General features: G+C 36.6%; 1 non-coding gene across 1 annotated transcript; it reads right to left on the bottom strand.

Moving 5' to 3' along the window:
• Positions 1-9339: 9339 nt before the first annotated feature.
• On the bottom strand, positions 9340-9411 carry TRNAR-CCG (transfer RNA arginine (anticodon CCG)). Its single transcript has one exon. It is a non-coding gene; the product is annotated as a tRNA-Arg (tRNA).
• Positions 9412-9684: the final 273 nt, after the last annotated feature.

Consider the following 9684-nt stretch of genomic DNA (forward strand, 5'->3'; position numbering starts at 1 on the left):
TTACCTCACAATTTCACTTTGTTTTCTAAGTAGGCTGTCGGTCCTAATATTCCCAGTGCTGTTTAATAAGCATGCAGTCAGTTTACTAGGTGGATGGATATTAGCTGATTCAAAAGTCTATCTGCTGAGTTCTGTTTTTCTTTTACTTATTCTTCATAATAATTGAAATAGCACTTTTGTCAAAACAATTATAAACCCAAGACAAAATAAAAAAAAAATAGAATAATTAAAAAACTGGCGGATATTTACTCTTGAAAGAAAGAAGCAACAATAACTGATATCCACATTGCAGAATTGTCCCTTAGAATACTCCCCAGTTCCTGTGGTCGCATTCTGGACAAAACTAATAAAAAAAATCCTCATTTTTGATTTAGGAAAGTGAAAGTGAAAATCGCTCAGTTGGGTCCTACTCTTTGCTACCCATGGTTTCCTCTGTCCATGGAATTCACCAGGAAAGAATGCTGGAGTGGGTTGCCATGCCCTCTTCCAGGGGATCTTCCCAACATAGGGATGGAACTCAGGTCTCCTGCATTGCAGGCGGATTTTTTACCGTCTGAGCCACCAGGGAAGCCCTTGATTGAGGAGTCAGTGGATAGAGTTCAGAGTTGTATGATCCAACTAACAATAAAAGTGAAAATCCCAGAAAAGAAGGAGCCAAAAATAAGGGTTGAGCTTAAAATTCTGTATGATAATAACAACACAAAGGAGGGGGTCAAAACAGACATATATTAAAGTAGATTTTTGTAGTTATTTTTATTGAAATAAGAATTTAGAATGTTTTATGTTACAATATTAATTTTAATACCCCAGGTAGTTATTAAATAATTGAAAAATATAATAAAAAGAGAATTAAAACAGTACAATGGAGAAAATCTATTGAAAATAAGAAGAGGTTGTAATGGAGATAAAAAATTAATAAGACAAACAGAAAACAAATAGAAAATTATAGATATAAGCCCTACGTATTCAGTAATTATATCTAACACTAACTGAACAGTCCAATCAAAAGGCAAAAGCTGTTCTGCTACAATGTTTAAAACATTTTTGATCCAACTGTAGGTACTGTAAAAGACACATGGTTAAGACTCAGAGATATAAGTAAGATTGAAGAATGGGGAAGATTAATACTGATCCTTTACAAAATTTTCAAAAAAGGGATAGAGAAAACTTCCCAAGATATGCAATGTGTATTTTAATACTCTGATATTATAACCAGAAAAGAAAATAATAAGAGATATACAAATTATTAACAGTGTTTAATATAAATGCACAAGTTCAGCAACATGGAAGCAGATTGAAAATTGTAATTAAATGAGACTTACCTCAATAATGTAAAATGTGATTAATATATGAAAATCAATGCAATGGATGAAAGATACAAACTATATGACTGTCTTGATATTTGCTGAAAAACACTTAACAAAACTCAGCATCCATTCATGATAAAAGTGATGCCAATAAATTAAATATAAAAGGAATGTAGATATGAGATCAACATATATGACAAGCTCACAGCTCACATTATACTCAAAATGAAAAGCTAAAATCTTTTTCTGTAAGACCAGAAACAATACAAGAATGCCCACTTGCACTACTATATAACCTAGTACTATAAGGTTAGAGAAGAAATGAAGGTTAGGCAAGAAATGAAAGGTATCCAAATTGGAAAGATGTAAGTAAAAAGTCTCCCTGCTCACAGTTAACATGATAGTATATGTAAAAAACCTTAAGATGCCATCAACATGTCTTTTGGAACTAGTTAACAAATTCTGCAGTTTCATGGTTAAAAAACATCAATGTACAAAAACATTTTGTTTTTGTACAGTAACAATGAATCATGAAACAAAAGAAAAAAGAAAAAAATCTCATTTATAATATCATCAAAACAATAAATTAATCAATAAATAAAATTAATCACACTGGAAAATTGCACACTGAAAACTACAAAACTTTCATGTAAGAAATACAATAGTACACATATAAATGTGAATATACCCTGTATTTAGGGACTCCTAGATAGTTTCAGTAGTAAAGAATCTGGCTATCAGTGCAGAAGACACAAGATACCCAGGTTCTATCTCTGGGTTGGAAAGATCCCCTGCAGTGGTGGTGGTTTAGTTTCTAAGTCATGTCCGACTCTTATCCCATGGGCTGTAGCCCACCAGACTCCTCTGTCCACGGGATTTTCCAAGCAAGCATACTGGAGTGGACTGTCATTTCCTTCTCCAGGAGATCTTCCTGACCCAAGGATTGAAACTGGGTGTCCCTGCAGTCAGGGAGTAGGAAATAGCAACCTGTATTCTTTCCTGCAAAATTCTATGGACAGAAGAGCCTAGCGAGCTACAGTCTTTGGGGCCCCAAAGAGTCAGAAATGACTGTGCAACTGAGCTCACACATTCTGCATTTATGGATTAGGAGAATTAATATGTCAACTGTTCATACTATCCAAAGTGACCTACAGTTTCAAAGAAAACCCTTTCAAAATTCCAATGCATTTTTCACAGAAATACAAAAAATTTCCTAAAATTTGTGTGCAACCACTAAAGACTCCAACTAGTTATTACAGTCTTAAGAAAGAAAAAAACAAAGCTAGAAGCATAACAGTTCTTAATTTCAAATTATATTACCAAATTATATTAGAAACTTCCATAATCCAATAGCTAAATAAATAAGTAACCTGATTAAAAAATAGGCAAAAGGCATCATGCAAAATGCTGGGCTGGATGAATCACAAGCTGGAATCAAGATTGCCAGGAGCAATATCAACGACCTCAGATGTGCAAATGATACCACTCTGATGGCAGAAAGAGAAGAGGAAATAAAGAGCTTCTTGATGAGGCTGAAAGAGGAAAGGGGAAAATACTGGCTTAAAACTCAACATTCAAAACTAAGGTCATGGCATCTGGTCCCATCACTTCATGGCAAACTATTGTAGTTGGTCAGTCACTAAGTCATGTTTGCTTCTTTGCTACCCCATGGACTGCAGCATTCCAGGCTTCCCTGTCCTCCACCATCTCCCAGAGTTTGCTCAAACTCATGTGCATTGAGTCAGTGATGCCATCTAACCGTCTTGTCCACTGCCCCCCACCCCCTTCTCCTCTTGCACTCAATCTTTCCTAGCACAAGGTCTTTTCCAATGAGTCAGATCTGCATCAAGTGACCAAAGTATTAGAGTATTGAAGCACCATTTCTTCCGATGAATATTCAGAGTTGATTTCCTTTAGGATTGACTGGTTTGATTCCCTTGCTGTCCAAGAAATTCTTGGGAATCTTTTCCAGCAACACAGATTGAAAGCATCAGTTCTTCAGCTCTCAGCCTTCTTTATGGTCCACATCTCACATCCAGACATAATTACTGGAAAAACTATAGCTTTGACTATAGAAGAGGAAAATACGGAAACAGTGACAGATTTTACTTTCTTGGTCTCCAAAATCATTGCAGATGGTTAGTGCAGCAATGAAATTAAAATACGCTTGCTCCTTGAAAGGAAAGCTATGACAAACATAGATAGCATATTAAAAAGCAGAGACATCACTTTGCCAACAAAGGTCTATATGGTCAAAGCTATGATTTTTCCAGTAATCAGGTACAGTTGTGAGAGATGGACCATAAAGAAGACTGGTAAAATTATAAACTATTTTATAATACTTTAATCAAAGAAGTTCATGTATGTTCCTAGAAAGAAGAAAATACCATTGACAGAAGTTGAAGAAGACCTAAATAAGTGACAAGATATTCTGTTTAGATTAATTGAAAAGGTTAAAATTGTTAATATGACAATACTACTGAAATTCATACAGATTTAATATATCCACTATAAAATTTTGCAGATATTTAAAAGGTGATAGATAAAATGCAAATGCAGAATAGCCACAACAATCTTGAAGAAGGAGAACGAAGTTTTCAGATTTGCAATTCTCAAACTTACAATTTACAATTTTCAAACTTACTACAAAGCTGTAGTAATGAAGACTCTGTGGTACTAGAATAAGGAAAAACATACAGACGAATGGAATAGAAATGAGTACAGAAATAAAATCTTACATTTGTGGTGAATTGATTTTTGATAAGTACCCAAAGGCAATTCAATGGAGAAAGCCTATAGTCTTTTCAGACAATGATAGGACAAATGGATGCAGACATCAAAAAAGACTGCACTAGGTACCCTGCCTTCCATAATAGACAAAAATTAACTTAAAATGAATATAGATCTAAATGCAAGAGTTTAAATTGTAACAATTGTAGAGGAAACAGAAAGTACATTTTTGTGACTAAATTATTGCAATGATTCTAGATATGACAAGAAAACAAAAGAGCTAAAAGAAAAGTTAGATAAATTTGAAAGTGAAAGTGAAAGTTTCTCAGTCTTGTCTGACTATTTGCAACCCCATACAGTCCATGGAATTCTCCAGGCCAGGGTACTGAAGTAGGGGATTTTCCCAAACTAGGGATCAAACCCAGGTCTCCCGCATTGCAGGTGGATTCTTTTTTTTTCTTTTAATTTATTTATTTTAGTTGGGGGCTAATTACTTTACAATATTGTAGTAGTTTTTGCCATACGTTGACATGAATCAGCCATGGGTTTACATGTGTTCCCCTTTCTGGACTCTTTACCAGCTGAGCAAACAATAGAAGACGACTCTGGGACATCACATTAACTATGGAGAAGAAAAAGTGTCCACAACTCTTTGCAAATAAAAAAATAACTTAAAAGAGGACTCTATAGTTATTTTACTGACTTTCTTTACATATTCTCCCTCAGTTCAGTTCAGTTCAGTCGCTCAGTCATGTCCGACTACTTGTGACCCCATGGACTGAAGCACGTCAGATCTCTATCCATCACCAACTCCTGGAGTTTACTCAAACTCATGTCCATTGAGTCGGTGATGCCATCCAACCATCTCATCCTCTGTCGTCCCCTTCTCCTCCTGCCCTCAATCTTTCCCAGCAGCAGGGTCTTTTTAAATGAGTCAGCTCTTCTCATCAAGTGGCCATAGTATTGGAGTTTCAGATTCAGCTTCAGCATCAGTCCTTCCAATGAATATTCGGGACTGATTTCCTTTAGGGTGAACAGAGGGATCTCCTTGCAGTCCAAGGAACTCTCAAGAGTCTTCTCCAACACCACAGTTCAAAAGCATCAATTCTTCAGTGTTCAGCTTTCTTTATAGTCCAACTCTTACATCCATACATGATTACCAGAAAAAACATAGCTTTGACTAGATGGACTTTGTTGGTAAAGAAATATCTCTGCTTTTTAATATGCTGTCTAGGTTGGTCATAACTTTTCTTTCAAGGAGCAAGCATCTTTTAATTTCATGGCTGTAGTCACTATCTGCAGTGATTTTGGAACCCCCCAAAATAAAGCCTCTCACTGTTTCCTTTGTTTCCCCATCTATTTGCCATGAACTCATGGGACCAGATGCCATGATCTTAGTTTTCTGAATGTTGAGTCTTAAGCCAACTTTTACGTTCTCCTCTTTGACTTTAATCAAGTGGCTTTTTACTTCTTCATTTTCTGCCATAAGGGTGCTGTCATCTGCATATCTGGAGTTACTGATATTTCTCCCAGCAATCTTGATTCTAGCTTGTGCTCCATCCAGCCCAGTGTTTCTCAGGATGTACTCTGCATTACCAGGGTGACAACATACAGCCTTGACATATTTCTTTCCTGATTTGGAGCCAGTCTGTTGTTCCATGTGCAGTTCTAACTGTTGCTTCTTGACCTGCATACAGGTTTCTTAGGAGACAGATCAGGTGGTCTGGTATTCCCATTTCTTTAAGAATTTTCCACAGTTTGTTGTGATCCACACAGTCAAAGTCTTTGACATAGTCAATAAAGTAGAAGGAGATGTTTTTCTGAAACTCTCTTTTTTTTTCAATGATCCAGTGGATGTTGGCAATTTGATCTCTGGTTCCTCTGCCTTTTCTAAATCCAGCTTGAACATTTGGAAGTTCATAGCTCATGTACGGTTGAAGCCTAGCCTGGAGAATTTTGAGCAGTACTTGGCTAGCATGTGAGATGAGTGCAATTGTGCAGTAGTTTGAGCATTCTTTGGCATTGCCTTTCTTTGGGATTGGAATCAAACTGACCCTTTTGAATCCTGTGGCCACTGCTGAGTTTTCCAAATTTGCTAGCATTTTGAGTGCAGCACGTTACAGCATCATCTTTTAGGATTTTAAATAGCTCTCCTGGAATTCTATCACATCCACTAGCTTTGTTCATAGTGACGCTTCCTAAGGCCCACTTGACTTCACATTCTATGATGTCTGGCTCCAGGTGAGTGATCACACCATCATGATTATCTGCGTCATTAAGATCTTTTTTGTATAGATCTTCTGTGTATTGTTGCCACCTCTTCTTAATTTCTACTGCTTCTGTTTGGTCCCTACCATTTCTGTCCTTTATTGTACCCATCTTTGCATGAAATGTTCACTTGGTATCTCTAATTTTCTTGAAGAGATCTCTAGTCTTTCCCATTCTATTGTTTTCCTCTATTTCTTTGCATTGACCACTGAGGAAGGCTTTCTTATCTCTCCTTGCTATTCTTTGGAACTCTGCATTCAAATGGGTATATCTTTCCTTTTCTCCCATGCCTTAACTTATTGTATATATTCTCCTTAACTTATTGTAATTAGCCCTTTTCCCAAATCTTCCACTCCATGTTTCCCTTTTCTGTGTCACCGCCTATAATCTGAATTGTTAAACTCAACAATCTCTCTTTTTTTTTTCTATTTAAATTAATTTTTACTGGAGTAACCTCAGATATGTGGATGACACCACCCTTATGGCAGAAAGTGAAGAAGAACTAAAGAGCCTCTTGATGAAGGTGAAAGAGGAGAGTGAAAAAGTTGGCTTAAAGCTCAACATTCAGAAAACTAAGATCATGGCATCTGGTCCCATCACTTCATGGGAAATAGATGGGGCAACAGTGGAAACAGTGTCAGACTTTATTTTTGGGGGGCTTCAATTTTAGTATATGTGCTGCCGAAGCGAGCACTTTTTTGGGCTCCAAAATCACTGCTGATGGTGATTGCAGCCATGAAATTAAAAGACGCTTACTCCTTGGAAGGAAGGTTATGGCCAACCCAGATAACATATTTAAAAGCAGAGACATTACTTTGCCAGCAAAAGTCCGTCTAGTCAAGGCTATGGTTTTTCCAGTGGTCATGTATGGATGTGAGAGTTGGACGGTGAAGAAAGCTGAGCGCCGAAGAATTGATGCTTTTGAACTGTGGTGTTGGAGAAGACTCTTGAGAGTCCCTTGGACTGCAAGGAGATCCAATCAATCCATCCTAAAAGAGATCAATCTTGGGTGTTCATTGGAAGGTCTGATGTTGAAGCTGAAACTCCAATACTTAGGCCACCTCATGCGAAGAGTTGACTCATTGGAAAAGACCATAATGCTGGGTAGGATTGGGGGCGGGAGGAGAAGGGGACGACAGAGGATGAGATGGTTGGATGGCATAACGGACTCAATGGACATGGGTTTGGGTAGACTCCGGGAGTTGGTGATGGACAGAGAGGCCTGGCGTGCTGCAGTTCATGGGGTCGCAAAGAGTCGGACATGACTGAGCGACTGAACTGAACTGATAGTTGCTTTACAATGTTGTGTCCGACTCTCTGAGGCCCTATGGATTCTGGGGCTCCTCTGTCCATGGAGTTCTCCAGGTAGAATTCTGGAGTGGGTTGCCATTTCCTCTCCAGGGAATCTTCCTTACCCCAAGATCAAACCAGGGTATCCTGCATTTCAGGCAGATTGTTTACTGTCTGAGCCACCAGGGAAGCTCATGTTAGTTTCTACAATACAGCAAAATGAATCAGCCATACCTATACATATAACCCCTCCCTTTTGGACACTCTTCCCATTAGGTCACCACAGTACATTAAGTAGAGTTCCCTGTGCTATGCAGTATATCCTCATTAGCTATCTATTTCACACATTGTATCAATAGTGTATATGTGTCAATCCCAGTCTCTGAATCCCTCCCTCCTCCTCCTTTCCCCCTTGGCATGTATATATTTCTTATCTATGTCTGTGTCTCTATTTCTGCTTTGCAAATAAAATCATGTATACCATTTTTCTGGATTCCTCTTGCTTGACTTCAGAGCATAATATGACTTTGACCCTCTTTGCTACTTATTGAAATAATTGTACTCTGAACTTCAATAATGCACATTCTAGTTTTTAACTATATCATAGTGTACTCTACAGTCATTCTTTTATGATGTAGAAAAGATGATGATTTTAGGTATGCAACTCGTTGCATACCTCTCTAAATATTTAAGGGGAAAGGCTCAATCCTAGATTCTTACTTTACAGCTAAAGGACAAATTAGCTTTCCTGTTTCAAATCTTCAGTGCACATCTTTGGCTAGTTTGGTATATTCCTTCAAACATCCACCTTGACCTAGCCCAGAGAAGGCTGCCAGGACCCATCTTTAACAAGAATGTTATTTCATGACAATTTTTAACATTTTCTTAAATATTTATAATTTGAAGATAAACCTAATAGATACAATCTGTTGAAATTCTTGATACTGATATTAATAAGCTCATTCAAATCTTGGCAGTTTCTTGGAGTGTGTGCCCTGAAAGACGATATTAAGAACAAGTTTACTTACATTTATGATTAAAAATAGTGTTTATGAAGATAGATATTTTATTTGATTGATATATTATATATATTTGATAAAATCATTTGATATATATATGTGATACATTTGATAAATATGTATTTGATATATTTGATAAAATTATATATTTTATTGATCGTTTATATCCACGTATATTATTGTTAGTAGCCACTAGAAATTAGCAAACTACATCAATTATAACTGTTTTTATAGCTGAAAAAGTGTGTTTTGAGTATGTATAAGTATGGTAAATATATATGATTTATATTTTTTGTTCAAATCTATTTTTTACTAAATTATTGCTATTCTAAAAGCCTTGGTAAAATTGAATTTAAAAAACAATATGGACAAATGATATCTGATACTTTCAGAATATGTTAAAACAACATACTTATTACTTTTATGATTTAACTTAAGGTTATACAATATTGCCATTGTTTAAATGCACATTGAAAATTGATATCCTGGGTATCATTTGCTCCCAAGTCTTCCAATATCAAAATATTTAAAAGCATCAATTAGGTTTAGCATTCTACTCCAAAAATATGTAAATGTAGACTGTGGTTTATCTACTAAAGTGAAGTTGCTCAGTCGTGTCCGACTCTTTGCTACCCCATGGACTGTAGCCTACCAGGCTTCTCCATCCATGGGATTCTCCAGGCAAGAATACTGGAGTGGGTTGCCATTTCCTTCTCCAGGGGATCTTCCCAACCCAGGGATCGAACCCGGGTCTCCCGCATCGGAGGCAGACGCTTTAACCTCTGAGCCACCAGGGAAGTCCTTTATCTACTAATACACACACAAAATGAATATAAGTTGCTAAATTGATCATTTTCAATGGCCAATATTAACTTGTTTTTAGCCAATATTTTTAACAGTATTTGCTCCTTTTCACCCAGATGGTTATGTTTTGATATTACACAAGCAGGGAATTTTTATGCAGTTTGCAAATATTTTTTGAAGCTTGGCAAAGAAAGTAATTTTTTGGCAATTTATATTCAACATGAAACATGATCGATAAGTTTAATAAATAATATCACCAAATACAC

This window comes from Giraffa tippelskirchi, chromosome 11 (genome assembly GCF_054371585.1).
Source record: "Giraffa tippelskirchi isolate mGirTip1 chromosome 11, T2T-mGirTip1v1.2.pri, whole genome shotgun sequence".
NCBI classification, from domain to species: domain Eukaryota; kingdom Metazoa; phylum Chordata; class Mammalia; order Artiodactyla; family Giraffidae; genus Giraffa; species Giraffa tippelskirchi.